This window comes from Euprymna scolopes, chromosome 15 (assembly GCF_053919585.1).
Source record: "Euprymna scolopes isolate OS-2025 chromosome 15, ASM5391958v1, whole genome shotgun sequence".
NCBI lineage: Eukaryota > Metazoa > Mollusca > Cephalopoda > Sepiida > Sepiolidae > Euprymna > Euprymna scolopes.
Window position 1 is genome coordinate 2,798,090 of NC_136496.1, and position 26,984 is coordinate 2,825,073.

General features: G+C 34.1%; 1 protein-coding gene across 1 annotated transcript in view; it reads left to right on the forward strand.

Annotated features, from left to right (window-relative positions):
* Positions 1 to 26,984, forward strand: part of LOC145293692 (proton myo-inositol cotransporter-like) — a 383,417-nt gene that overhangs the window by 182,271 nt on the left and 174,162 nt on the right. The gene's annotated exons all lie outside the window — the stretch shown is intronic.

Genomic DNA, 26,984 nt, shown 5'->3' on the forward strand with positions numbered 1-26,984 from the left:
ACATCTTGCTGCCCAAATCCCAACATTGTACCCCAGTAATTGTTGCCCCTGATAGTAGCCCCCTACACCAAAGTGGCAATGTGCCTTGTTTGGGGTGAAAATGTAATTAAAAAAAAATTTTTTTTTTAAGTATTATTAAATTGGGAATAGATCATGTCGGTAATAAGTATAAGTATCTGTATTAGTGTGTTGGGGGAAAACGGTAGGTCAAAGTTAATTTTGTTTAAGTCAATATGTAATAAATTTAAGCATTTTTCGATAAGAACATATATATGAGAAAGAACGGTAGTGTAAGTCGGTTACATGAACTATGTAAGTTGTCCAAAATAGTGTTTTCATATGTTTTTAAGGTAACCATTTGAAGAGTACGTGACTAAATATGCAGCAATAACATAATTTTGTAGACTTGTTAGTTGCAATACAAAACAATATTGTAATGGATACCTTGTGAAAAGTAATTAATGACAAATTGAGATAACTTGATATTTGTAACTTGGATATATATATATATATATATATATATATATATATATATATATATATATATATATATATATATATATATATATATGGCCGACTCGGCTCAGGTAACTTAGGATATCGATGAAAAGCTACCAGATATAAGACGAGGTATTCATAGTGATGACGCACTATTTTTGATAGCTCTAGGGATAGAAATTTAAAAAGTACTAAACAATTGTTACATAACTTCTGAAGAGATATTGACTTTAAAATAACCATTGAATATCTAGATTATCTTATAACGAACAAATATTTAATGGTAAGAAAATATATAACAAAGCATTAGATCAGGATATAATAGTGAAATTAATTACCTTAACTTAACATGGACTAAGTAATGTTTCAATTGTTTGTAACGTAATGTTTCAATTGTCTGTAACGTAATGTTTCAAGTGTCTGTAACGTAATGTTTCAATTGTCTGTAACGTAATGATGTCTATAACGATATGATGTTTCAATTGTCTGCAACGTAATGATGTTTCAATTGTCTGTAACGTAATGATGTTTTAATTGTCTGTAACGTAATGATGTTTTAAATTATGCATTATGGGAAATGTCAAATCAAATCTTTAGATGCAACGTCGCTCTTATTTTCTTCTGTAACGTGACTTCAACTGTTACGTTACTTCTTGCCTTAAATCTTTGTGTCTGCAATGTATTTCAAATCGTTATGTGTGACATTGCTTTTCATGATTATGTGTCATGTGTTTATGATTATGTGATTTCATGATTATGTGTTGTTATCTTTATTGAGAGTATTTGCTTCTAACATGACAAACCTGCGCTTATTTGGTATCATTCACCGGTTGATACACATTTCTTTATGTTTAGTCGGCTTGATAGCCAAAGAGCATCCTCTACTTCTCGAAATCAAATAATCATCCCTTAATTTTTACGATCAACTCATTGCATTCATCATATTTTTAATTTTTACATATTCCTAAACAACAAAATGGAAAGAGTTCATCATTCACAACCGGTCAAATCATATCTTGATTTTGCTTCAGTTTGTGACGGTCCATTACATTGTCCGCATTGTATTACTTTCTATAAATAACCTTTATATACATACTAAACAATGCTTCAAGCAAACTATATTCACCTCTCATATATATGAAATATATATGTATATTGTATATAAAATACTGTATATATCTATAATATAAAGCTGAACGTCTGTGTGTGTGTGTGTGTGTGTGTGTGTGTGTGTGTGTGTGTGTGTGTGTGTGTGTGTGTGTGTGTGTGTGTGGTCAATAGGCTCCTATATATATATTTACGGATATATATATATATATACACACATATATATATATATATATATATATATATATATATATATATATATATATATATATATATATATATAACCGTAAATGTGGCAAAATCAATGGAAATCTCCCTGAACCACTAAATAGCTTCAAGAGTTTATCTTTATTTAAATGTCTTCTTGAATCCCTTATATCAATCGTATCTCCATGGCAACCGTGAATGTCCTATTGATTGTTGCTATCGATGATGAAAGCATCGAGGGTGGCGGGTAGAGAGATGATGAAGGAGGGGTGTGCTTCTCTTTTGCAACAACTGGAACGGCTGTCACAGTTTGTCTCACCCTGCCGCTTCTCCATCTCGCCCAGCTCCCTTCTCTCTCGTCTTCCATGCCGCCATATTTTCTGCTCCGTCGTGCTTTACTGTCTCCATCGCTCGCACTCCGATTCCTAACATGCTCAGTTGTATAACAATTGTGAAAGGACACGAAAAAAACAAACAAAAAAAAACGATAAATAAAATGACGGGAAAATAAAAAAGATAAAACGTTTGGATCGCATGATGTTAAATATTAAGATACAGAGAAGGTAGGGGATTGTTTCCCAGTTAATTTTCTTGGACAGCGTGTACAGGAACTAGAGTGACCACATCTGGCTTGTATGTGTGTGTGTGTGTGTGTGTGTGTGTGTGTGTGTGTGTGCTCGTTAATTTGTGGGATGTTGGTATAATGCTTACACAATGGCATCGCTTCTGAAGTAGAGGTCAGTGTGTAATCAGATGAGGTAGAAGGGTGACCGTTTGAACTCTTTTTAGAAACTAGTCTATCTCTGCTCAATCACAAACAACTGAAGCGTTTTCCTTTCAATTTTAATAATCTTCTTCTTCTTCTTCTTCTTCTTCTTCTTCTTCAGTTTAACGTCTGTTTTACATACTGGCATGTGTTGGAGGCCTTTTATGATTTCCAAACTACCCTATCTCTGGCCAGGTCTTTATTTATCCCTCTTTTTCATAACTTCTTCCTATCTTTTCTTTTTCCTTCCTTTGCCTATCAACTCTGCTACCTCAACTGTTCTACATCTACGGATTAAAACAATCTCATCATATTTGCTTTAACGTTCTCTTTACAAGCTGCCATGTGTTTAGACGACTTTAAGAAATTTACATGTGGGACTTTTAGCTGTTTTATCAATGTGATACTTTTATCTAATAAATTTTCCTTAGGTACTATTACAGGATATGATTCGAGGATACACAGATAGCAATGCTTAGATTTAGTGTATATTTTCTTGCACTTCCTAATATTAACCATTTTAATTTATACTCTGAGTTATTTCCATGTAGTTCCATTTAGCTAAATAAGTTTCTTACTCCTTTCTTCGTTAGGTAACATCATTACGTTACAGACACTTGAAACATTACGTTACAGACAATTGAAACATTACGTTACAAACAATTGAAACATTACGTTACAGATAATTGGAACATCATTACGTTACAAACAATTGAAACATTACGTTACAGACAATCGAAACATCATTACGTTACAGACAATTGAAACATCATTATGTTACAGACAATTGAAACATTACGTTACAGACACTTGAAACATTACGTTACAGACAATTGAAACATTACGTTACAGACAATTGAAACATTACGTTACAAACAATTGAAATATCATTACGTTACAGACAATTGAAACATTACGTTACAGACAATTGAAACATCATTACGTTACAGACAATTAAAACATCATTACGTTACAGACAATTGAAACATCATTACGTTACAGATAATTGAAACATTACGTTACAGACAATTGAAACATTACATTACAGACAATTGAAACATTACGTTACAGACAATTGAAACATCATTATATTACAGACAATTGAAACATTACGTTACAGACAATTGAAACATTACGTTACAAACAATTGAAATATCATTACGTTACAGACAATTGAAACATTACGTTACAGACAATTGAAACATCATTACGTTACAGACAATTAAAACATCATTACGTTACAGACAATTGAAACATCATTACGTTACAGATAATTGAAACATTACGTTTCAGACAATTGAAACATTACATTACAGACAATTGAAACATTACGTTACAGACAATTGAAACATCATTATATTACAGACAATTGAAACATTACGTTACAGACAATTGAAACATTACGTTACAAATAATTGAAACATTACGTTACAGATAATTGAAACATTACGTTACAGATAATTGAAACATTACGTTACAGATAATTGAAACATTACGTTACAGACAATTGAAACATTACGTTACAGACAATTGAAACATCATTACGTTACAGACAATTAAAACATCATTACGTTACAGACAATTGAAACATCATTACGTTACAGATAATTGAAACATTACGTTACAGATAATTGAAACATTACGTTACAGATAATTGAAACATTACGGTACAGACAATTGAAACATTACGTTACAGACAATTGAAACATTATTACGTTACAGACAATTAAAACATCATTACATTACAGACAATTGAAACATCATTACGTTACAGACAATTAAAACATCATTACGTTACAGACAATTGAAACATCATTACGTTACAGACAATTGAAACATCATTACATTACAGACAATTGAAACATCATTACGTTACAGACAATTAAAACATCATTACGTTACAGACAATTGAAACATCATTACGTTACAGACAATTAAAACATCATTACGTTACAGACAATTAAACATCATTACGTTATAGACAATTGAAACATCATTACGTTACAGACAATTGAAACATCATTACGTTACAGACAATTGAAACATCATTACGTTACAGACAATTGAAACATCATTACGTTACAGACAATTAAAACATCATTACGTTACAGACAATTAAAACATCATTACGTTACAGACAATTAAAACATTATTACGTTACAGACAATTAAAACATCATTACGTTACAGACAATTGAAACATCATTACGTTACAGACAATTGAAACATCATTACGTTACAGACAATTAAAACATCATTACGTTACAGACAATTAAAACATCATTACATTACAGACAATTAAAACATCATTACGTTACAGACAATTAAAACATCATTACATTACAGACAATTAAAACATCATTACGTTACAGGCAATTGAAACATCATTACGTTACAGACAATTAAAACATCATTACGTTACAGACAATTAAAACTTCATTACATTACAGACAATTGAAACATCATTACGTTACAGACAATTGAAACATCATTACGTTACAGACAATTAAAACATCATTACGTTACAGAAAATTAAAACATCATTACGTTACAGACAATTAAAACATCATTACGTTACAGACAATTAAAACTTCATTACATTACAGACAATTAAAACATCATTACGTTACAGACAATTAAAACATCATTACGTTACAGACAATTAAAACATCATTATGTTACAGACAATTAAAACATCATTACGTTACAGACAATTAAAACATCATTACGTTACAGACAATTAAAACATCATTACGTTACAGACAATTAAAACATCATTACGTTACAGACAATTAAAACATCATTACGTTACAGACAATTAAAACATCATTACGTTACAGACAATTAAAACATCATTACGTTACAGACAACTAAAACATCATTACGTTACAGACAATTAAAACATCATTACGTTACAGACAATTAAAACATCATTACATTACAGACAATTAAAACATCATTACATTACAGACAATTAAAACATCATTACGTTACAGACAATTAAAACATCATTACGTTACAGACAATTAAAACATCATTACGTTACAGACAATTAAAACATCATTACGTTATAAATAAAGAATTAATAAAACTGGTTCTTGTTTTTTAGTTCTTTCTCATTGAACTTTGACGCCAGAGTCGGAAAGTGGGATTGAGAAGTCAGCGTCCCCGAGGAGGGGCGTTCTGTCCTGCAAAATGTGCCTAGGCAGCACTGTCGGTATTCCCTGGTAAGCGAGCCTCGGGCGATTAGCAATAAACAGTGTGACACTAAAAACAGAGAAGGCAAGCTTGAGTAGTGGACTGGCCAGAACTGCACAGACCTAAACTCCCATTGCAAAATCAAAATGTTTATTTTGGGGCTCAGGATAAAAGTCCTTACTGGTTCTTATCAGATCAACAAAGTTAACTGATGTTGAGGTTGGTCAGTACCAGACAGGTAACCATTTAGGAATACTAGGCGCCGTATGTATTTAGGTAAGTGGGTATGTATAATACCTTCAAGAGTTGAACACCTTTTTTTTTCACACTTCCAAGTCACCCTTGAGCAAGGTCTAACACTTCTGATATTCTGGAAGGTTCAACCATGATAAACGCAATACATCTGGCTTCCTTGTGCCTGTTTTACAAGTATTTTAATGGCAAGTGCTCTGACGAATTCTGAGCACTAATACCCCCCGACACAAATACCCTCAACGAACGCGACAACTAGCAAATTCCCACCCCTACACTGTAGAGTTCTCTAGATGCCATAAAACCTTCTTTTCAAATAGCTTTTTCCCTCGAACTTCTGCACTTTGAAATTCCTTCCCGGAACCCTGCTTCCCTGAGTTTACTGACATGCAGAAATGCAAGTATAATGTGAACAGACATCTTGCTGCTCAACTCCCTAAATAGTTTCCCTGCAAATCTGGTCCCAAATAGTAGCTCCTCATGATTAGGTGGCTCTGTGCATTGTTTGGGGTGAAATCACAGTAAAAGAACAAAATCTTGGGAAGAGGAACTCTATTGTAAAAAAAATAAACTCAATGGAGGGAGGCTATTTTCTATTGATGTTGTCATAAACAAAACAACCACTTTCAATTTGTGATGAGCCAGCACGGAAGTAGCAAGGCTCAGAAAACTGTCATACGTGGTCTAACTGGAGATAGCAAAACAACAAATACATTACAGACGGCTTATTCGCGCTTTAAGAAATATTATTTAGTGTCCCATCAATATAATACTGCAATCATGCAGAGGCTTCTTGATAGCGTTCAAAATCAGCTGCGAAACCTGGTAGGTGATGCCTTTTATTCTTCTCTGCAACCTCTTTCTCACAGAAAAGAAGTTATGAGCCTGGCTATGCTCTATCGTTATTTTCATGGTAAACGCTCATTTAAGCTTCAATCTATGGTCCCTCTCTTGCCAAACTTTCACAAAAAAACACTCGGCTAGCTACAACCACTATATACAGTTCCCCCTTTCCCCACTTTCTATTTGTGCCTAAATTTAAATGCAGATTCCATGAACAAAGCTTCTTTCCCAGAACTGCCTGCTTGTGGTACACTGTTCTGCTGGCCTGCTTCCTGGTGGAATACAACATAGCAGTCTTCAAATCCAATGTAAACAAGTTCTTGTTGTGCCATCCCCATAAATAATCAAATTCAACCCAATTTACACCATTAATGATTACTAAACTACAATCTTACATTCATTAACCCTTATCCTCGAGTGGCCTTTGGGCCTGAATTAGTGGTGACTCCCAAGTAAAAAAAAAAAAATCTAACATTCCATTGGTCCTAAAATAAAAATGTAAAATTTAAATTTATACGGAAGCCTCAAATTATCACAAAATTAACACCACCTTTTAATGATGAAAGTTTAGAAAGATTAGTTTTAATTTAAGATTTATATTGGACGCAAGATATGGCATAATCGTATCGACACACCGGTTCTCGTCAGATCACCGCAGTTGAGCAATGATGAGCCCAGCCAGAACCAGAAGGGTGACCATTTGGGAATACTAGGCGCTGTATAGGGTGGCTAAACAGCACTGCTCTCAAAGGAAAATGTAGGGTGCCTCCTTCTCTCCACTAGTCAATTTTTTAGCAAGGTCAATAATCCACTTCAGTCCTTTGATCGAGGTAAAGTAAGGTCACGGGAAGCAGATGACTGATGAAATATGGAAGCAAGCAGGAATAAACCTGTTCATGCTTCCATATCGTTGTGTTGAACATAGATTCCTTTGAGTATAATGCTCAGGACAATTGCTCAGTATAGGCAATGCTCGGGCAGAAAGAAACTGCAACCTATTGTCTGTACAATTGAAAAGAAAGCTGTGGCAGTGTATAAAAAGATTTCTGAGAAACAGCGTGAATAATGAGCAACAATGAATTCATGCATGCATAGAGAGAGAGAGAGGGGGGGGATAGATGGAGCATAATCATCGTCAATCCCTGTACAAGGCAAAACACATGAATGAATATTGAAGCAGTCATCTTTAGTATTGCTACGTTGAAGTTGTTTAATCATGTCGAGTCTTATTCAAACTAACATTTCATTGGTCCAAAAATTGTGGGAAATGGAAGCCTCAAAGTGTCACAAATATGACACGTTTATCTCATGATAAAAACCTATTAGTTTTAATTTAACAGCAATGTTGCAGACGCCATATTTGCAGTTCTTTAACCATATCTCGCCAATCTTTCACGAAAAACACCCGTCTAACTGAATCCACTGTGAAAAATTTCCCCCACTCTATATCTGTGCCTAAATCAAAACGCGGATTCCATGAACAAAGCTTCTTTCTTAGAACTGCACGCCTGTGGAACTCTGTTCCGTCTGCCTGCTTCCCACCTGACTACAACTTGGATGTCTTCAAGTCCAATGTAAACAAATTCCTAATGAACCGCCCTCTTAATTAAACACTTCATCAAATCTCCACACTAACGTAATGTACTTGCAATAACCCTTATCCCTGAGTGGCTTCCGGGCCTTGATAAGTGGTGATCACTGTGTAAAAAAAAAAAAAAAAAAAAATATCTTCTAATTAATATCTATAAAATGTATAATTCAAATTTGTATGGAAGCCTCAAAATGTCACAATAATGATACCTTCATTTCATAATGTATATTTAATTGTTGTCTATTTATTGTGCTTATGTCTTTTTTTTTTTTTTTTTTTGCAGGTAAGTGTTCGGATTGGTAAATTTTTTCCAGCTAGTTGTCACCAGTTAACAGGTGAGAACGAACATTTGAATTAAATTTATAAAAGTTCTCTTTTAGTTTTTTTTAGTTTTTTTTAGAGGAGGGGGGGGCTGTTTTTCTCAGTGTATGCTTGAATTGTCCACCAAGTTTCAGCCATAAATGTTCAACAGTCTTTGTTTTGTATTATTCCGATTACTGTTCTCATCTTTGACGTTATGCACGTAACATTTCAGCTGATATAACCTCTGGCCTTCTTCAGGTGCATCTTGCTGAACTCGAGGGTCGATAAAAAACTAAACATCAGAAACATTCCAAAACATCATTTTGGTGTGTGTTCGTTCTTGATTCGAAGAAGTTTTACGGCAAGCAGTTTGAGTTGACATGAGATCAACTTTTGTTATATATGAGGAGTCTTCAATAAGTTTTCAGACTAATTTTTACTTTTTGATTAAAATTTTACTCAGTCATTTTTCCTAATTTTCTATGTACAAAGTGCCTTCAATGAGTTTCCAGACATTCTTCGCATTAATTTAAAATGTCAAGAATGTCTGGAAACACCCGACTAAAGCCTAATTGTCACAGCTGGCGAATTTCAAAAATGCAATCTGGACGTGAAGACACGTTAGAAGAATAATATGCAATGAAATTATGTTTTAAATTTGCAAAAAATGCCACAGAAGTGTATGGAATGCTTCAGACTGCTTTTAGACCATGCTGCATGACTCGAATGGCATAAGAGATTCAAGGAAGGCTGTGAGGGATAATGAGAAATGTGGGAGGAGTAAGGAAGTCAGAACATCAGAGTTGATTGGTCAAATAAAGAATTTCATGAATAAGGACCGTCGTGTGGCTATGGAGACAATACGTCCATAGTTTGATGTCAGTGTGGGAACTGTACACACAATTATTCGCAAGGAACTGAAGATGCAGAAGATTTGCACGAATGCACCCATCCAGAATTCCATCCTTGTCACAGATTATTTGACCAAAATGGGCATCAAGACAGTTTCTCACCTTTCCTATAATCCAGACCTTGCTCCTTGTTACTTTTGGTTATTCCCTAAGCTCAAGGGAAATCTTAAGGTCTGTTGCTATAAGATAATTGAGGAAATGAAAGAAGCTGCGATGTGGGTCATTGCCGCGCTAACACAAGAAGACTGCCATGGGACCTTCCAGAAGTTGTTGGAACGATACAAGTGCATTGCAGCCGGGGGAGATTACTTTAAAGGGGACTAGAGTTTCATGTGTGTACTATCAATAAAAGTGCCCATACGAAAAAGTCTGGAAACTTATTAAAGACACCTCGTATTTCTTATATTTGTTTGTAATGAGTGTGAAAATTACTTGCCTGTCTTTGTAAGGTTTAGCCGCTGAATAAAAAACAAAATGGCGACACCCAGTTAATTTTATCCTCAATAATTGTGCAGGCTAATGTGATTTCTCATTGTTCATATGCAAATGACATGTTACCAGTTTGAATGAAAAAAGAGACTGATTGAATTCACAGCAGTGTGTCGAATTTAATCATTGTTCATATGCAAATGACATGTTACCAGTTTGAATGAAAAAAGAGACTGATTGAATTCACAGCAGTGTGTCGAATTTAATCATTGTTCATATGCAAATGACATGTTACCAGTTTGAATGAAAAAAGAGACTGATTGAATTCACAGCAGTGTGTCGAATTTAATCATTGTTCATATGCAAATGACCTGTTACCAGTTTGAATGAAAAAAGAGACTGATTGAATTCACAGCAGTGTGTCGAATTTAATCATTCATCATATGCAAATGACATGTTACCAGTTTGAATGAAAAAAGAGACTGATTGAATTCACAGCAGTGTGTCGAATTTAATCATTGATCATATGCAAATGACATGTTACCAGTTTGAATGAAAAAAGAGACTGATTGAATTCACAGCAGTGTGTCGAATTTAATCATTGATCATATGCAAATGACATGTTACCAGTTTGAATGAAAAAAGAGACTGATTGAATTCACAGCAGTGTGTCGAATTTAATCATTGATCATATGCAAATGACATGTTACCAGTTTGAATGAAAAAAGAGACTGATTGAATTCACAGCAGTGTGTCGAATTTAATCATTGATCATATGCAAATGACATGTTACCAGTTTGAATGAAAAAAGAGACTGATTGAATTCACAGCAGTGTGTCGAATTTAATCATTGTTCATATGCAAATGACATGTTACCAGTTTGAATGAAAAAAGAGACTGATTGAATTCACAGCAGTGTGTCGAATTTAATCATTGTTCATATGCAAATGACATGTTACCAGTTTGAATGAAAAAAGAGACTGATTGAATTCACAGCAGTGTGTCGAATTTAATCATTGATCATATGCAAATGACATGTTACCAGTTTGAATGAAAAAAGAGACTGATTGAATTCACAGCAGTGTGTCGAATTTAATCATTGTTCATATGCAAATGACATGTTACCAGTTTGAATGAAAAAAGAGACTGATTGAATTCACAGCAGTGTGTCGAATTTAATCATTGATCATATGCAAATGACATGTTACCAGTTTGAATGAAAAAAGAGACTGATTGAATTCACAGCAGTGTGTCGAATTTAATCATTGTTCATATGCAAATGACATGTTACCAGTTTGAATGAAAAAAGAGACTGATTGAATTCACAGCAGTGTGTCGAATTTAATCATTGATCATATGCAAATGACATGTTACCAGTTTGAATGAAAAAAGAGACTGATTGAATTCACAGCAGTGTGTCGAATTTAATCATTGTTCATATGCAAATGACATGTTACCAGTTTGAATGAAAAAAGAGACTGATTGAATTCACAGCAGTGTGTCGAATTTAATCATTGATCATATGCAAATGACATGTTACCAGTTTGAATGAAAAAAGAGACTGATTGAATTCACAGCAGTGTGTCGAATTTAATCATTGATCATATGCAAATGACATGTTACCAGTTTGAATGAAAAAAGAGACTGATTGAATTCACAGCAGTGTGTCGAATTTAATCATTGTTCATATGCAAATGACATGCTACCAGTTTGTAATGAAAAAAGAGACTGATTGAATTCACAGCAGTGTGTCGAATTTAATCATTGTTCATATGCAAATGACATGTTACCAGTTTGAATGAAAAAAGAGACTGATTGAATTCACAGCAGTGTGTCGAATTTAATCATTGTTCATATGCAAATGACATGTTACCAGTTTGAATGAAAAAAGAGACTGATTGAATTCACAGCAGTGTGTCGAATTTAATCATTGATCATATGCAAATGACATGTTACCAGTATGAATGAAAAAAGAGACTGATTGAATTCACAGCAGTGTGTCGAATTTAATCATTGATCATATGCAAATGACATGTTACCAGTTTGAATGAAAAAAGAGACTGATTGAATTCACAGCAGTGTGTCGAATTTAATCATTGATCATATGCAAATGACATGTTACCAGTTTGAATGAAAAAAGAGACTGATTGAATTCACAGCAGTGTGTCGAATTTAATCATTGATCATATGCAAATGACATGTTACCAGTTTGAATGAAAAAAGAGACTGATTGAATTCACAGCAGTGTGTCGAATGTAATCATTGATCATATGCAAATGACATGTTACCAGTTTGAATGAAAAAAGAGACTGATTGAATTCACAGCAGTGTGTCGAATTTAATCATTGATCATATGCAAATGACATGTTACATGTTTGAATGAAAAAAGAGACTGATTGAATTCACAGCAGTGTGTCGAATTTAATCATTGATCATATGCAAATGACATGTTACCAGTTTGAATGAAAAAAGAGACTTATTGAATTCACAGCAGTGTGTCGAATTTAATCATTGATCATATGCAAATGACATGTTACCAGTTTGAATGAAAAAAGAGACTGATTGAATTCACAGCAGTGTGTCGAATTTAATCATTGATCATATGCAAATGACATGTTACCAGTTTGAATGAAAAAAGAGACTGATTGAATTCACAGCAGTGTGTCGAATTTAATCATTGATCATATGCAAATGACATGTTACCAGTTTGAATGAAAAAAGAGACTGATTGAATTCACAGCAGTGTGTCGAATTTAATCATTGATCATATGCAAATGACATGTTACCAGTATGAATGAAAAAAGAGACTGATTGAATTCACAGCAGTGTGTCGAATTTAATCATTGATCATATGCAAATGACATGTTACCAGTTTGAATGAAAAAAGAGACTGATTGAATTCACAGCAGTGTGTCGAATTTAATCATTGATCATATGCAAATGACATGTTACCAGTTTGAATGAAAAAAGAGACTGATTGAATTCACAGCAGTGTGTCGAATTTAATCATTGATCATATGCAAATGACATGTTACCAGTTTGAATGAAAAAAGAGACTGATTGAATTCACAGCAGTGTGTCGAATGTAATCATTGATCATATGCAAATGACATGTTACCAGTTTGAATGAAAAAAGAGACTGATTGAATTCACAGCAGTGTGTCGAATTTAATCATTGATCATATGCAAATGACATGTTACATGTTTGAATGAAAAAAGAGACTGATTGAATTCACAGCAGTGTGTCGAATTTAATCATTGATCATATGCAAATGACATGTTACCAGTTTGAATGAAAAAAGAGACTTATTGAATTCACAGCAGTGTGTCGAATTTAATCATTGATCATATGCAAATGACATGTTACCAGTTTGAATGAAAAAAGAGACTGATTGAATTCACAGCAGTGTGTCGAATTTAATCATTGATCATATGCAAATGACATGTTACCAGTTTGAATGAAAAAAGAGACTGATTGAATTCACAGCAGTGTGTCGAATTTAATCATTGTTCATATGCAAATGACATGTTACCAGTTTGAATGAAAAAAGAGACTGATTGAATTCACAGCAGTGTGTCGAATTTAATCATTGATCATATGCAAATGACATGTTACCAGTTTGAATGAAAAAAGAGACTGATTGAATTCACAGCAGTGTGTCGAATTTAATCATTAATCATATGCAAATGACATGTTACCAGTTTGAATGAAAAAAGAGACTGATTGAATTCACAGCAGTGTGTCGAATTTAATCATTGTTCATATGCAAATGACATGCTACCAGTTTGAATGAAAAAAGACACTGATTGAATTCACAGCAGTGTGTCGAATTTAATCATTGATTATATGCAAATGACATGTTACCAGTTTGAATGAAAAAAGAGACTGATTGAATTCGCAGCAGTGTGTCGAATTTAATCATTGATCATATGCAAATGACATGTTACCAGTTTGAATGAAAAAAGAGACTGATTGAATTCACAGCAGTGTGTCGAATTTAATCATTGTTCATATGCAAATGACATGCTACCAGTTTGAATGAAAAAAGAGACTGATTGAATTCACAGCAGTGTGTCGAATTTAATCATTGATCATATGCAAATGACATGCTACCAGTTTGAATGAAAAAAGAGACTGATTGAATTCACAGCAGCGTGTCGAATTTAATCATTGTTCATATGCAAATGACATGCTACCAGTTTGAATGAAAAAAGAGACTGATTGAATTCACAGCAGTGTGTCGAATTTAATCATTGATCATATGCAAATGACATGTTACCAGTTTGAATGAAAAAAGAGACTGATTGAATTCGCAGCAGTGTGTCGAATTTAATCATTGATCATATGCAAATGACATGTTACCAGTTTGAATGAAAAAAGAGACTGATTGAATTCACAGCAGTGTGTCGAATTTAATCATTGATCATATGCAAATGACATGTTACCAGTTTGAATGAAAAAAGAGACTGATTGAATTCGCAGCAGTGTGTCGAATTTAATCATTGATCATATGCAAATGACATGTTACCAGTGTGAATGAAAAAAGAGACTGATTGAATTCACAGCAGTGTGTCGAATTTAATCATTGTTCATATGCAAATGACATGCTACCAGTTTGAATGAAAAAAGAGACTGATTGAATTCACAGCAGTGTGTCGAATTTAATCATTGATCATATGCAAATGACATGTTACCAGTTTGAATGAAAAAAGAGACTGATTGAATTCACAGCAGTGTGTCGAATTTAATCATTGTTCATATGCAAATGACATGCTACCAGTTTGAATGAAAAAAGAGACTGATTGAATTCACAGCAGTGTGTCGAATTTAATCATTGTTCATATGCAAATGACATGCTACCAGTTTGAATGAAAATAGAGACTGATTGAATTCGCAGCAGTGTGTCGAATTTAATCATTGTTCATATGCAAATGACATGCTACCAGTGTGAATGAAAAAAGAGACTGATTGAATTCACAGCAGTGTGTCGAATTTAATCATTGTTCATATGCAAATGACATGCTACCAGTTTGAATGAAAAAAGAGACTGATTGAATTCGCAGCAGTGTGTCGAATTTAATCATTGTTCATATGCAAATGACATGCTACCAGTTTGAATGAAAAAAGAGACTGATTGAATTCGCAGCAGTGTGTCGAATTTAATCATTGATCATATGCAAATGACATGTTACCAGTTTGAATGAAAAAAGAGACTGATTGAATTCACAGCAGTGTGTCGAATTTAATCATTGTTCATATGCAAATGACATGCTACCAGTTTGAATGAAAAAAGAGACTGATTGAATTCACAGCAGTGTGTCGAATTTAATCATTGATCATATGCAAATGACATGTTACCAGTTTGAATGAAAAAAGAGACTGATTGAATTCGCAGCAGTGTGTCGAATTTAATCATTGATCATATGCAAATGACATGTTACCAGTTTGAATGAAAAAAGAGACTGATTGAATTCACAGCAGTGTGTCGAATTTAATCATTGTTCATATGCAAATGACATGCTACCAGTTGAATGAAAAAAGAGACTGATTGAATTCACAGCAGTGTGTCGAATTTAATCATTGATCATATGCAAATGACATGTTACCAGTTTGAATGAAAAAAGAGACTGATTGAATTCGCAGCAGTGTGTCGAATTTAATCATTGTTCATATGCAAATGACATGCTACCAGTTTGAATGAAAAAAGAGACTGATTGAATTCACAGCAGTGTGTCGAATTTAATCATTGATCATATGCAAATGACATGTTACCAGTTTGAATGAAAAAAGAGACTGATTGAATTCGCAGCAGTGTGTCGAATTTAATCATTGATCATATGCAAATGACATGTTACCAGTTTGAATGAAAAAAGAGACTGATTGAATTCACAGCAGTGTGTCGAATTTAATCATTGTTCATATGCAAATGACATGCTACCAGTTTGAATGAAAAAAGAGACTGATTGAATTCACAGCAGTGTGTCGAATTTAATCATTGTTCATATGCAAATGACATGCTACCAGTTTGAATGAAAAAAGAGACTGATTGAATTCACAGCAGTGTGTCGAATTTAATCATTGATCATATGCAAATGACATGTTACCAGTTTGAATGAAAAAAGAGACTGATTGAATTCACAGCAGTGTGTCGAATTTAATCATTGATCATATGCAAATGACATGCTACCAGTTTGAATGAAAAAAGAGACTGATTGAATTCACAGCAGTGTGTCGAATTTAATCATTGATCATATGCAAATGACATGCTACCAGTTTGAATGAAAAAAGAGACTGATTGAATTCACAGCAGTGTGTCGAATTTAATCATTGATCATATGCAAATGACATGCTACCAGTTTGAATGAAAAAAGAGACTGATTGAATTCACAGCAGTGTGTCGAATTTAATCATTGATCATATGCAAATGACATGCTACCAGTTTGAATGAAAAAAGAGACTGATTGAATTCACAGCAGTGTGTCGAATTTAACCCTCGACATTGTTAGTTGAAAGTGCAGAACTTATAACAATCCGTTTAGGAAAGTGCAGAATAGTCAACAATTGATAATTTAACCACAGTATAAGCCTGGAAACTTATTGACGGTATCTCGTACATAACAAGAGTTGATCTCAGGCCCACTAAAACTGCTTGCCGTATAAATTCTTGCAATTGAGAGTGAACACGCAACACGATTAGTAAACACTAAATACACTAAATATTACTTTCTTTTTTCTTAATTGTATACGTAGATTTAACAGAAAGAAGGCGAATCTTTTCCTTTTGATTTTTTAATTTATTCTTCTCAAGACATATTGCCACTGATTTAAGTCCAGGTTTATAGAGAGTATTCTAAGTGGGGAGTTGTGTTGGAAGGTATTTTATACAGGTTTTGTGCGATTGTTTGATGCATTTAAAAAGTCAATTTGCATGAGTTTCATAAAATTGGTAAATGACCAATTGTAATCAGATTTCGTTCCTCCATTTTTTTTTGTCCGAACAATTTGAGCGAATCTATTTGTCCAGATCATTTTCTTCTAAATTACTTCCACATTGATTTCATTATCGATTAGCAATCAATAATATTGATGATTCTTTTTCTTTTTCGATAAAACTGATCACCAATTTCAATCGCTGTCAGTGAGGAACTTCCTCCTGATTATGAAAAATGGATTTTCTTTGCAAAGTAAAAAAATCTAAAACAAAAAATAAAATTTATATTCATTGTGATTTGAAATTGTTTAAGAGATTAATTAAAACGAATTTGAACAATGAACTTTATTAATATTTCTTTTTTACTCTTGTTCACCACAAGTAAGGCATATTGCCAATGGGACCGTGTTTATCAGTGCACTATGTAAGGAGATAAGCGAGATGTCTGTTCACATTACATTTAAACTTTTGCATGTCAGTACAGTCAGGAAAGCATATCCGAGAAATTTTATTCATTGTCTGAATTCTGCCTACAACTTTTGGGCTGTCTACAGAAAAAAAAAATCATCGCTGTTTACATTCGTCATCTCTTGAACTGTGAGCACCACAAATGCTTAGTGGGCATTTATATTTCTACCACAGTGGCAATCTGACCGTATTTCTATAAAGAGTAGCAATTTTGTTTCAAGCTTATGGGTCGTTTACAATTGACTATTCATGCTGCTATTGTGAAAACATTAAATATGAAGACATTGTATTTTTTTAGTTTTACTTTAAAAAAAAAGAAAGAAAGAAACTGAACAAAAAGACATGTCAATTCTTAGCACGGGCTATGCTGAGCGACGTTTGTTTTATTTACGAGGTATTTTGCTACTTGGATTCAGATAAAATTTGAAGGCGTTTGAAAGTAAAACTTTATGGTGGTTAAGTAAAACACTTGACATGAAGGAAATTATTCTTTGAAACTAAAACTCTTTATGACAATAAGGCGCATCAGCTTGCATTGCTGCTGTGGTAAAAAGCTAAGCATTTGGAGTGCTCACAGTTCTGGTTTATAGAGATGGAGAATGTAAAAAGCAACAAGTTTTTTCTGTTGACAGTCCTAAAGTTGTTGACAGGATTCGGACAACGAATCAAATTCTCTGGACATGAAACGTAACCTAGCTATCAGAAATTAGTGACTGGACTTTAGTCAACGATTTCAAAGTGGAAGTTTAACCAGAAGAAAACTATTTGGTCGGTCGGCACAAAAATCTATCAAACGAGCAAGGAGAGATATAATTGTTATGACTGATAGGATGGTGAGATGGAATCGAGGATTGATGAAAGATAATCAGAAGAAAACTGTGCAAAAAAAAAAAACTCACACAAAATATATATATATAAAATATTTTGGAACACAATTAACAGTATAACATAGAAGCAATAAACTAGTTTTATCACTAAAATAAAAAAAATATTCTGTTACAGATTCAGGACCAATAAAGATCAAATATTCAAACTTTGATTTGAACTTGCATGGATGTAACTGGCTTTGTAAAATATTGTTAACATTTGAAACTGTATTTTTGCCCACCAAAACTGAAATACTTCTTCAGTGAAATTTCTGAAAATATAATAAAATACAATCTCATTATTTAAATAGTTAACTGAGCTTTTCTCTTTCAACGTATTAAAACGTTGTCTTTAAATCTTTAGAAAACGCATTGGAATTCTTTTATTTTTACAAATGAAAAATTAAAGAATAAATAAGGAAATGAATTTCTGAAAAAATTATAAAATGGGAATCTTGAACAGGTTAGGACATTTTTATTCGGATTTAATTATTCATGTTTTATTGTGTGAAATTTTGAGTTTTATTTTCTTGTCTTCTTTTATTGCCTCAGGCAGGTTTAATTAAAATTTTTGTAAAGAATTTTTTTGGAAGGGAAGGTATGTAACAGAGCGCTTGTAGACACATGTGAAACTATCAGTAGCAGCTGAAGAATAACTAGCTCGCAAAAATATTAGCAGCAGCCATTAAAGCATGTATATAAATTAGCAAGTGGGCGCGACCTTGCATCACAAGATATTTCATTTGTCGTAATGGATAAATCATGGAAAGTTGGTAGCCGTATTTATAAAGTGTGGAAAAGTTTATTCGTAGGTTTCCAAGTAAATTCCCTTCAATAAACCCTTGAAGAACTCAGCAAAGTTTTCTTGTGTCATTTATGGATGGAAGGTTTATTTTTGCCTAAGTAAAAAAGGCAAGACAATCAATAACCCTAGACAATCACAATCACGAAATGTGTCGATGATGAAAGAAGGAATGATGGAGAGAATTAAAAAGACCAGCACGTAAACATCCCGTGCACGTATGTATAAAAAGAGATTTTGTTTAGTGTCTTGATCGCTCACTGGTGAGAACGCAACATGTGCGATCTTTTATTAATCTCTACTATTATATAAAAGGAACTTTGTGTATGTGTGCGTGTATGTGTGCGTGAGAAAGAGAGAAAGAGAGAGAGAGAGGAAGAGAGAGAGGAGAGAGAGAGAGGGAGAGAGATAGAGATAGAGAGAGAGAGAGAGAGAGAGAGAGAGAGAGAGAGAGAGAGAGAGAGAGAGAGATGGAATCCGAAACGGTGAGGGGCGATTTTTATGAAATTTCACATAAATTTAATTTATGTATCTGGCAGTGTTCTTAGATAGGTTTTCTATTAGAATACCCTCAATAAATATCAATGATTAATTATAAAAATATCCGATGAAAGAAGGAGCAGGTAATTTTGCCCAAATTTAACACCTTACACAGCCTAACATTACAAGTGCATTTAAAAAGTTTTATTACAACACAAGCCGAAAAGCCTGGCATATAAAATCAACAGTAGGTTCTTTGATATGACAGTTCGAAATGAATGTTTCTATTTAAAGCACAATTTAAACATGACACTTGACTTTTGCATTTTAAACTTTAATTCAAGTCATTATATATAAAAAGATAATTTTATAAAATCAACAGTAGGTTCTCCACAGTGAAATGTAGACTACAATGTATTGTAGACTAAGACACCGTGTAGAGGCATGTGAAGCTTTCTCCCGGTGCACTTGCGATGGGTGCCCAACTCGAACAGGCAATCAATAGATTTGATTGAAAATTGGTCGATTTCACAGATTTTGATGACAATAAAAATATGGGAGTGTGAAACATTTGTAAATCATCATTCGATCTCAGGCAGCGTCGGGTTTCCCTGCTAGTGAAAATATAACAATAAGCTTCTTTTCATGCAGGAAAGACTCAAGGAGACGTTCGCTGAGAGTTGTCATTAAGGTTTTAGTTTCGAAAGAACTGACTGAGGAGAAAGAGATAGACTAATGTTATCTTAACTAATAATTTATATAACTTACTAACTTAATCGAAATGAGAGATAGCAAGATAACATTTCACACTTAGTGGTTATCAAAGTTTTCTACATTATTGACCAATCGCATTATGCAACTTATGCCAGATTTGCATTTTTGGCAGTCCCTATCATATGGCCTCCACAGATAGACTGACTTGAAAACCTAAGTTTTCTCTCAGCTTGAAAAATGTGACGTCATTTGTCATCTCAACTATTTTTTCTACAATGTTTAGCTTTGAACCAACATGTCAGCCATCCTTGATTCAATCCTGGTAATGATTATGATTTGCAGGTTTGGGTTACGCCACTGTTTTTTTTCTCACATTGAAAAACCCGTTATCCGTCATCTTGCCTTTGTTTTGTCTACAGCATTTAGCTTTGGCCTTACATGTCAGCCATCTTTGCTTCAACCGTGACAATGATTTTTACAGATTAAGGTTATCATATCATGCACTAAGTGTGACCTTTGTTAAAATTTACACTAGTTAACTTAATCGCTTAATCGTGTTAGGGACATAGGCTCCCTAACATGTCACAAAACTCTAACTTTTTTAAGAACTCCCGCGTTCTGCGACACATGAGTTTACCATCGTTTTTAGTCTGGATCCAGATCCACAACATTCCTGCAGCTTCTTCCCATTGCAATCAAATCTATCTCGATTGTCTGCTCCAAATTCCCTTTTTTCCCGTCACGAGTCCATTGTACCAGTTTGTTAATAGTTATCTCTGGGGCCAATCTTTGGGTATGCCTGAGTCAGTCTAGATGTCGGTTGCAGATTATTAAGGATACTACCTGTTGTTTAGTATGATCTTAGTTTAACAAAAAATCCAACAATTAAATTAGAACTGATCCATATATTTTCCATTTTCTTTTTCCTCATTTTTTTTAAATGAAAAATTCTCTTGACAAGAAACAACTTCAAAAAATGATAAGATTAAGAAAAAAAATGTTCCGTTTAAAATAATGCCATTTTCCCAAATCTCCGCGGATTCGTTTGGCCTGCGAGGGACGGGTTGGTGACTTTGTATTATTTGAACGAAAAGTTACTTTTATTCAATAAAATTAAAAAAAGTGATTGATGGCTTAAGAAAAAAAGTGATTGATGGCTTCTTCTGAGCAAACATGAAAGGTGAAATGCGCGACTTAAAAGCAAATCACATGAGAAGATTTTTTTTATTTCATTCATTTTTTAAATTTTTTCTTTGCATTTTGACATCTTACAAATTGGTTTAAGTTGAGATCTCAAAAGTGGCTTTCAATAATACTTTTAAGATCAATATATATTATATTTCTCTGTTTGTCTGTCTGTCTGTCTGTCTGTCCGTTTCATTTTTTCTCAGGAACTACTAGCCTGATTTAGCTGAAATTTTGTATGGACTCTTGTTACGATTAGGTACAGTGAATTAAGTATCATGGTATCCATTCGATGCCCAGCTCAGGATTAATAGGAATTAGGCACCACAATACCACATTTACACGTTTCCTTAGCAACTACTGGGCTGATATGACTTGAATTTTCTATGTACCTTTGTTACTGTTTGTTGGTGTAGCGAACTAATGATTATGATATCCGTTTGATGCACAGATAGTAATTAATTGGGATGCAAAAATGAACACAGATTAAACCGTCATTTTGTCATAAAGCATTCATTCAATGGTCTATAACTGTTTCCGTTTTTAACGGGTTAAAAGTTTTCTGTGTTATATCTGTCTGTTTGTTTGCTTGTCTGTTTGCTTGTCTGTTTGTTTGTCTGTTTGTTTGCTTGTCTGTTTGTTTGTCTGTTTGTTTGTCTGTTTGTTTGCTTGTCTGTTTGTTTGGCTGTTTGTTTGCTTGTCTCGCCTTTTAATCCGTCAAAGTGTTTAGTTCTCTTCCACTGAAAGAACTTAGACATCACGGTTGAAAAATGGGATTGAAAAGTCAGTGCTCCCCAAGGAGGGGCACTCTGATCTGCAAAATGTGCCTGGGCAACCCCGTCGGCATTCCCCGGTGAGGGCGCCTCAGGTGATTAGCAATAAACTATCCCTTCTCTAAGAGAGAGGGCAAAGCCTGGGAGGGTGGACCTCCTAGAACTGCACAGAATTAAACTCCCACTTCAAAATCAACAGGGTCCGGATATAACAGGAATGGTCTAATCTCTGTTGATTTTGGGAACCCAGGATTGGATGGAGCCCAAATGTTTTGAATGGAAATATTCATAGTACTCACTTTTTTTTTTTTTTTTTCGGATATTTAGACTTGCACTCATTTAGGAAAACATAAACTTTTGTAGTGTACCTACTTGTCATGGTATGGAATTGTTATATTCTAAAAATCACATATTTTTTATTTAAGAAAATCAAATTTTATGGGTTTTTGCTGATTAAGCAGTTTTACTTAAAGACTAAACTAAAAAAATAGTCGAATTGAGTTGTCTCAACCTGTGAATTCAATCCAATATGACGAATCACGCATGTCATAAAATTTGATTTCGTTAATGTTGTGAAGGAACATAACTGGCTATACACCGGTTACAAACTGTATATATATATTGGACTGTTTGGCAGACAGCAGCAGACAGCGGCAGACAAGCAGTCGCAGTAAGACGGATAGTCTTACGTGTTGATTATCAGACTTTCTTCCCCATACTTGTTACTATGTACTTCTATTTACCTTAGGCGAGCAGCCTTACGTTTCTGTATTATAAATAAACCCCATTACACATACCACTCGGTGTAACTCACGTTTGTCTTTATTTCCTAAGTATTTAGGAATATAACAATGGCGACGAAAGGATGTTCTTTCTCTTAACAGAGATAAATTACCGTACCAAGGACTGTGTACAATGCAAGGATTTTTTGTTTTACGAAAAAAACAAACTACACAAGGATTTTTGACCACGTGCGTCAATGAATTTAAAAATTTTTCCTACCTAAAGTAGCGAAAAGTACGGATTTTTCTTCGTAAAGAACTCACAAGAAATTATAGAAACATGTTCAAGGTAAAGTGGAATTTATATTTATTTTGACAAGTAAAAAAAAAAAAAAAAAAAAATGGTCGCAAGTTGAATTCGAAACTACACTAAAGGATTACGAGTTTCGAAAGAAAAAATATAAATACAACGACTATTGTACCATTTTATGCCACGTGGGAACGGCAGCCATATATTTTTTTTTTTTTGAAAATTAATTGTTTGTTATTGCCTTTATATAAATAATTGGAACTATTTGTCGTGGGAAGTAAGAAATATTTTGTGTATGAACTTACGTTGTTGAAAAAAAAAAAAAAAAAAAAAAAAAAAGAATTATTTTACAAAGCCTGTTGAATTACTATGGATGAACTTTGTTGAAACGTGTTGTGTCTGCATATTGCTACTAATTTACGATATACGTAAATTTACGATTTTTCTTTGGAATTATTGTGTAGAATTCGAAAAGACATTTTTGTACTAGAAGCTAACATGGAACAATTAGCAGAGTTAACTAAGGCTCTAGCCCTTAGCATCCAGGAACAGACAAAAATGACTCAACAATTTTTAGCGCAACAACAACAACAACAACAAATTCAACAACAACAGCTACAGCAACAGCTGCAACAACAACAAGAAAGAACACAAAAAACTTTAGAGGCACAACAAGAACAAACAAACATACTACAGCGACAAATGTCGACACAGCAAAAGAATTTAGAAAAGCTAATTCTAACGTCGACCGGGAAGAAGACTAATTTTTCTGCCGAGGGTATTTCAAATTCACTAACGGAATTTCGTTACTCCCCGGATACTGGTGTTACTTTCCCTGCATACTACAGAAGATACGAAACAATTTTTACGAAAAGATGTTTAGACTGGACCGATGAGGAAAAAGTTACCCTGCTACTACAAAAACTGGGTACTGATGAAAACACCAAGTATGCAAATCTAATTCTACCAAAAAAACCGGAGGAGGTTTCGTTCGAGGAAACAATTAGTACCTTGTCGAAAATATTTGATAAAAGGGATAGCCTATTTCACTCTAGATACAAATGTTTGAACATTCAGAAGGCAGAAGCTGAAGACTATCTAGAATATGCTTGCACTGTGAACTGTTTATGCGAATCATTTAAATTGAATGAAATTTCCGCAGACCAATTTAAATGTTTAATCTTTGTACAAGGTCTCACAGCACCAAGGGACAAAGATATACGTTCACGGATCCTAACAATTATGGAGGCGGATCCTAACATAACATTGCAAAAAGTCACTGAAGAGTGTCAACGTCTGATTAACATAAAGAAAGACAACACTCGCATTGAAGAGAAAAATATTTTTAAGGTGCAGCAAGTAAAAAGGCAAGGGACCACAAGAAAGTCCAGGTTCCAAGAACACAGGATCCTTAAAGGATACAAAGACCCAAAGCTAAAGTGTAAATGTTGTGGCAGTTTAAGACACAACAATAAGACCTGCTGGTTTAGGAACAAAATATGTTATGAATGTGGTCTCAGAGGTCACAAGGGAACATACTGTGCCCAGAAGAAAAGACAAGGGACCGATAATGTAAATACGCTTCGCATGAATAAAGAAAAAAGCTGCGAAAGACGGAAATATGTTGATGTTCGGATAAATGGACATCTGGTTACATTGCTTCTGGATAGCGGTGCAGATATTAGTATTATAAATGAAGATATATGGAAAAGGATAGGTCGACCTGAATTAACGAAAACCAGAAAGACGGCGAGAAGTGTGTGCGGCAAAAGATTAGAGTTCAAGGGAGAATTAAAATGCAAAGTGACATTCGCTAACCAGACTCATAAATCCAAAGTGTACGTCGTACCAGGAAAGAATACATGCCTGTTTGGGGTAGATTGGATTGTCCTGTTTAATTTATGGGAGAAACCCATAAATTCGTTTTGTAACGTTTTAACTGCAGAAAAAGCAAACCAAAGGGAAGACTTCCTGAAGGATTTGAAAACTGAATTTCCCAATGTTTTTGCCGAAGGACTAGGACTCTGTATTAAGACAGAGGCAAAATTTGAATTAAAGAAAAATGCCACTCCAGTATTCAAACCTAAAAGGAATGTGCCTTTTTCAGCGATGGACGCAATCGAAAAAGAGTTGGATAGACTTCAACAACTGGAAGTCATTGAAAAAGTTAACCACACAGATTGGGCAAGTCCAACCGTGTATGTAAAGAAAAAAAAAATAACAGAATAAGGGTCTGTGGAGATTTTTCAACGGGTTTAAATGACTGTCTATTGGACCATAATTATCCCCTTCCGTCCGCAGAAGATCTGTTCTCTAAGCTTAACGGAGGAAAAATTTTTTCTAAGATAGACCTCTCAGATGCTTACTTGCAAATTAAGATCAGCGATGAATGCTCCAAATACTTAGGCATAAATACTCATAAGGGCATTTTTAAGCTAAAGAGGCTTCCTTTTGGATTAAAGGTTGCTCCTGCTATTTTCCAGCAAATTATGGACACGATGCTGGCAGGGTTGGAATTTTCAATGGCCTACCTTGACGATATCCTAATTAAAAGTGAAAATTTGCAAGATCATAAGAAGCATGTAAAAGAAGTATTCAAAAGAATACAGGAATTTGGTTTTAAATTGAGCCCAGAAAAATGCGATTTTTTTATGAAAAAAATTAAATATCTAGGTCAAATAATCGACAAAGAGGGTCGAAGACCGGATCCACAAAGGACTGAAGCAATTGAAAAGATGCCTGCTCCAGATTCAGTGACAAAATTAAAATCGTTTTTGGGATTAGTTCAATACTATGCAATTTACATCCCTAACATACATAATTTAAGAGCTCCTCTTAACGAGTTACTGAAAAAGGGTGTTAAATGGAACTGGAATAAGGAATGTGAATCTGCTTTCCAAAATATCAAAAGATGTCTACTGTCAGACTTAGCATTGGCACATTTCAATCCAGAAAAGGAACTAATACTAGCAACGGACGCCAGTGATTACGGTGTTGGCGCTGTATTACTTCACAAGTATGAGGATGGTAGGACAAAAGCTATCGCCCATGCTTCAAGAACGTTGGTTGCAGCGGAGAAAAATTACAGCCAAATTGAAAAAGAGGCGCTGTCGATAATATTTGGAATTACAAAGTACAATCGATTTCTCCATGGACGATCTTTTATTTTGCAAACCGACCATAAACCCCTACTTACCATATTTGGATCAAAGAAAGGCATTCCCACACATACTGCGAATCGATTACAGCGATGGGCTGTAACCCTCTTAAACTATCAGTTTAAGATGGAACATGTATCCTCAAAAAAGTTAGGACACGCAGATGCATTATCACGGTTGATCCCTAAAAGAAGCGAAAGTTTCGAAGAAACGGTAATTGCTGCGCTTAAAGACGAAAGTGAATGTACAAGTTCAATGTGTAATATGATACGTGAACTTCCGGTAACTTTCGAAAAAATAAAAAAAGAGGCAGTAAATGACATTTTCATTAAGAAAATGAAAAATCAATTGGGATGGATAAAAAAAAATAAAAAGGTAGATCAAACAACGCCTTTTTCCATCTGTGAAGATGTGCTCATGTATGGTGAGAGGATCGTAATTCCACTAACGTTACAGAGGAAAATTCTGAA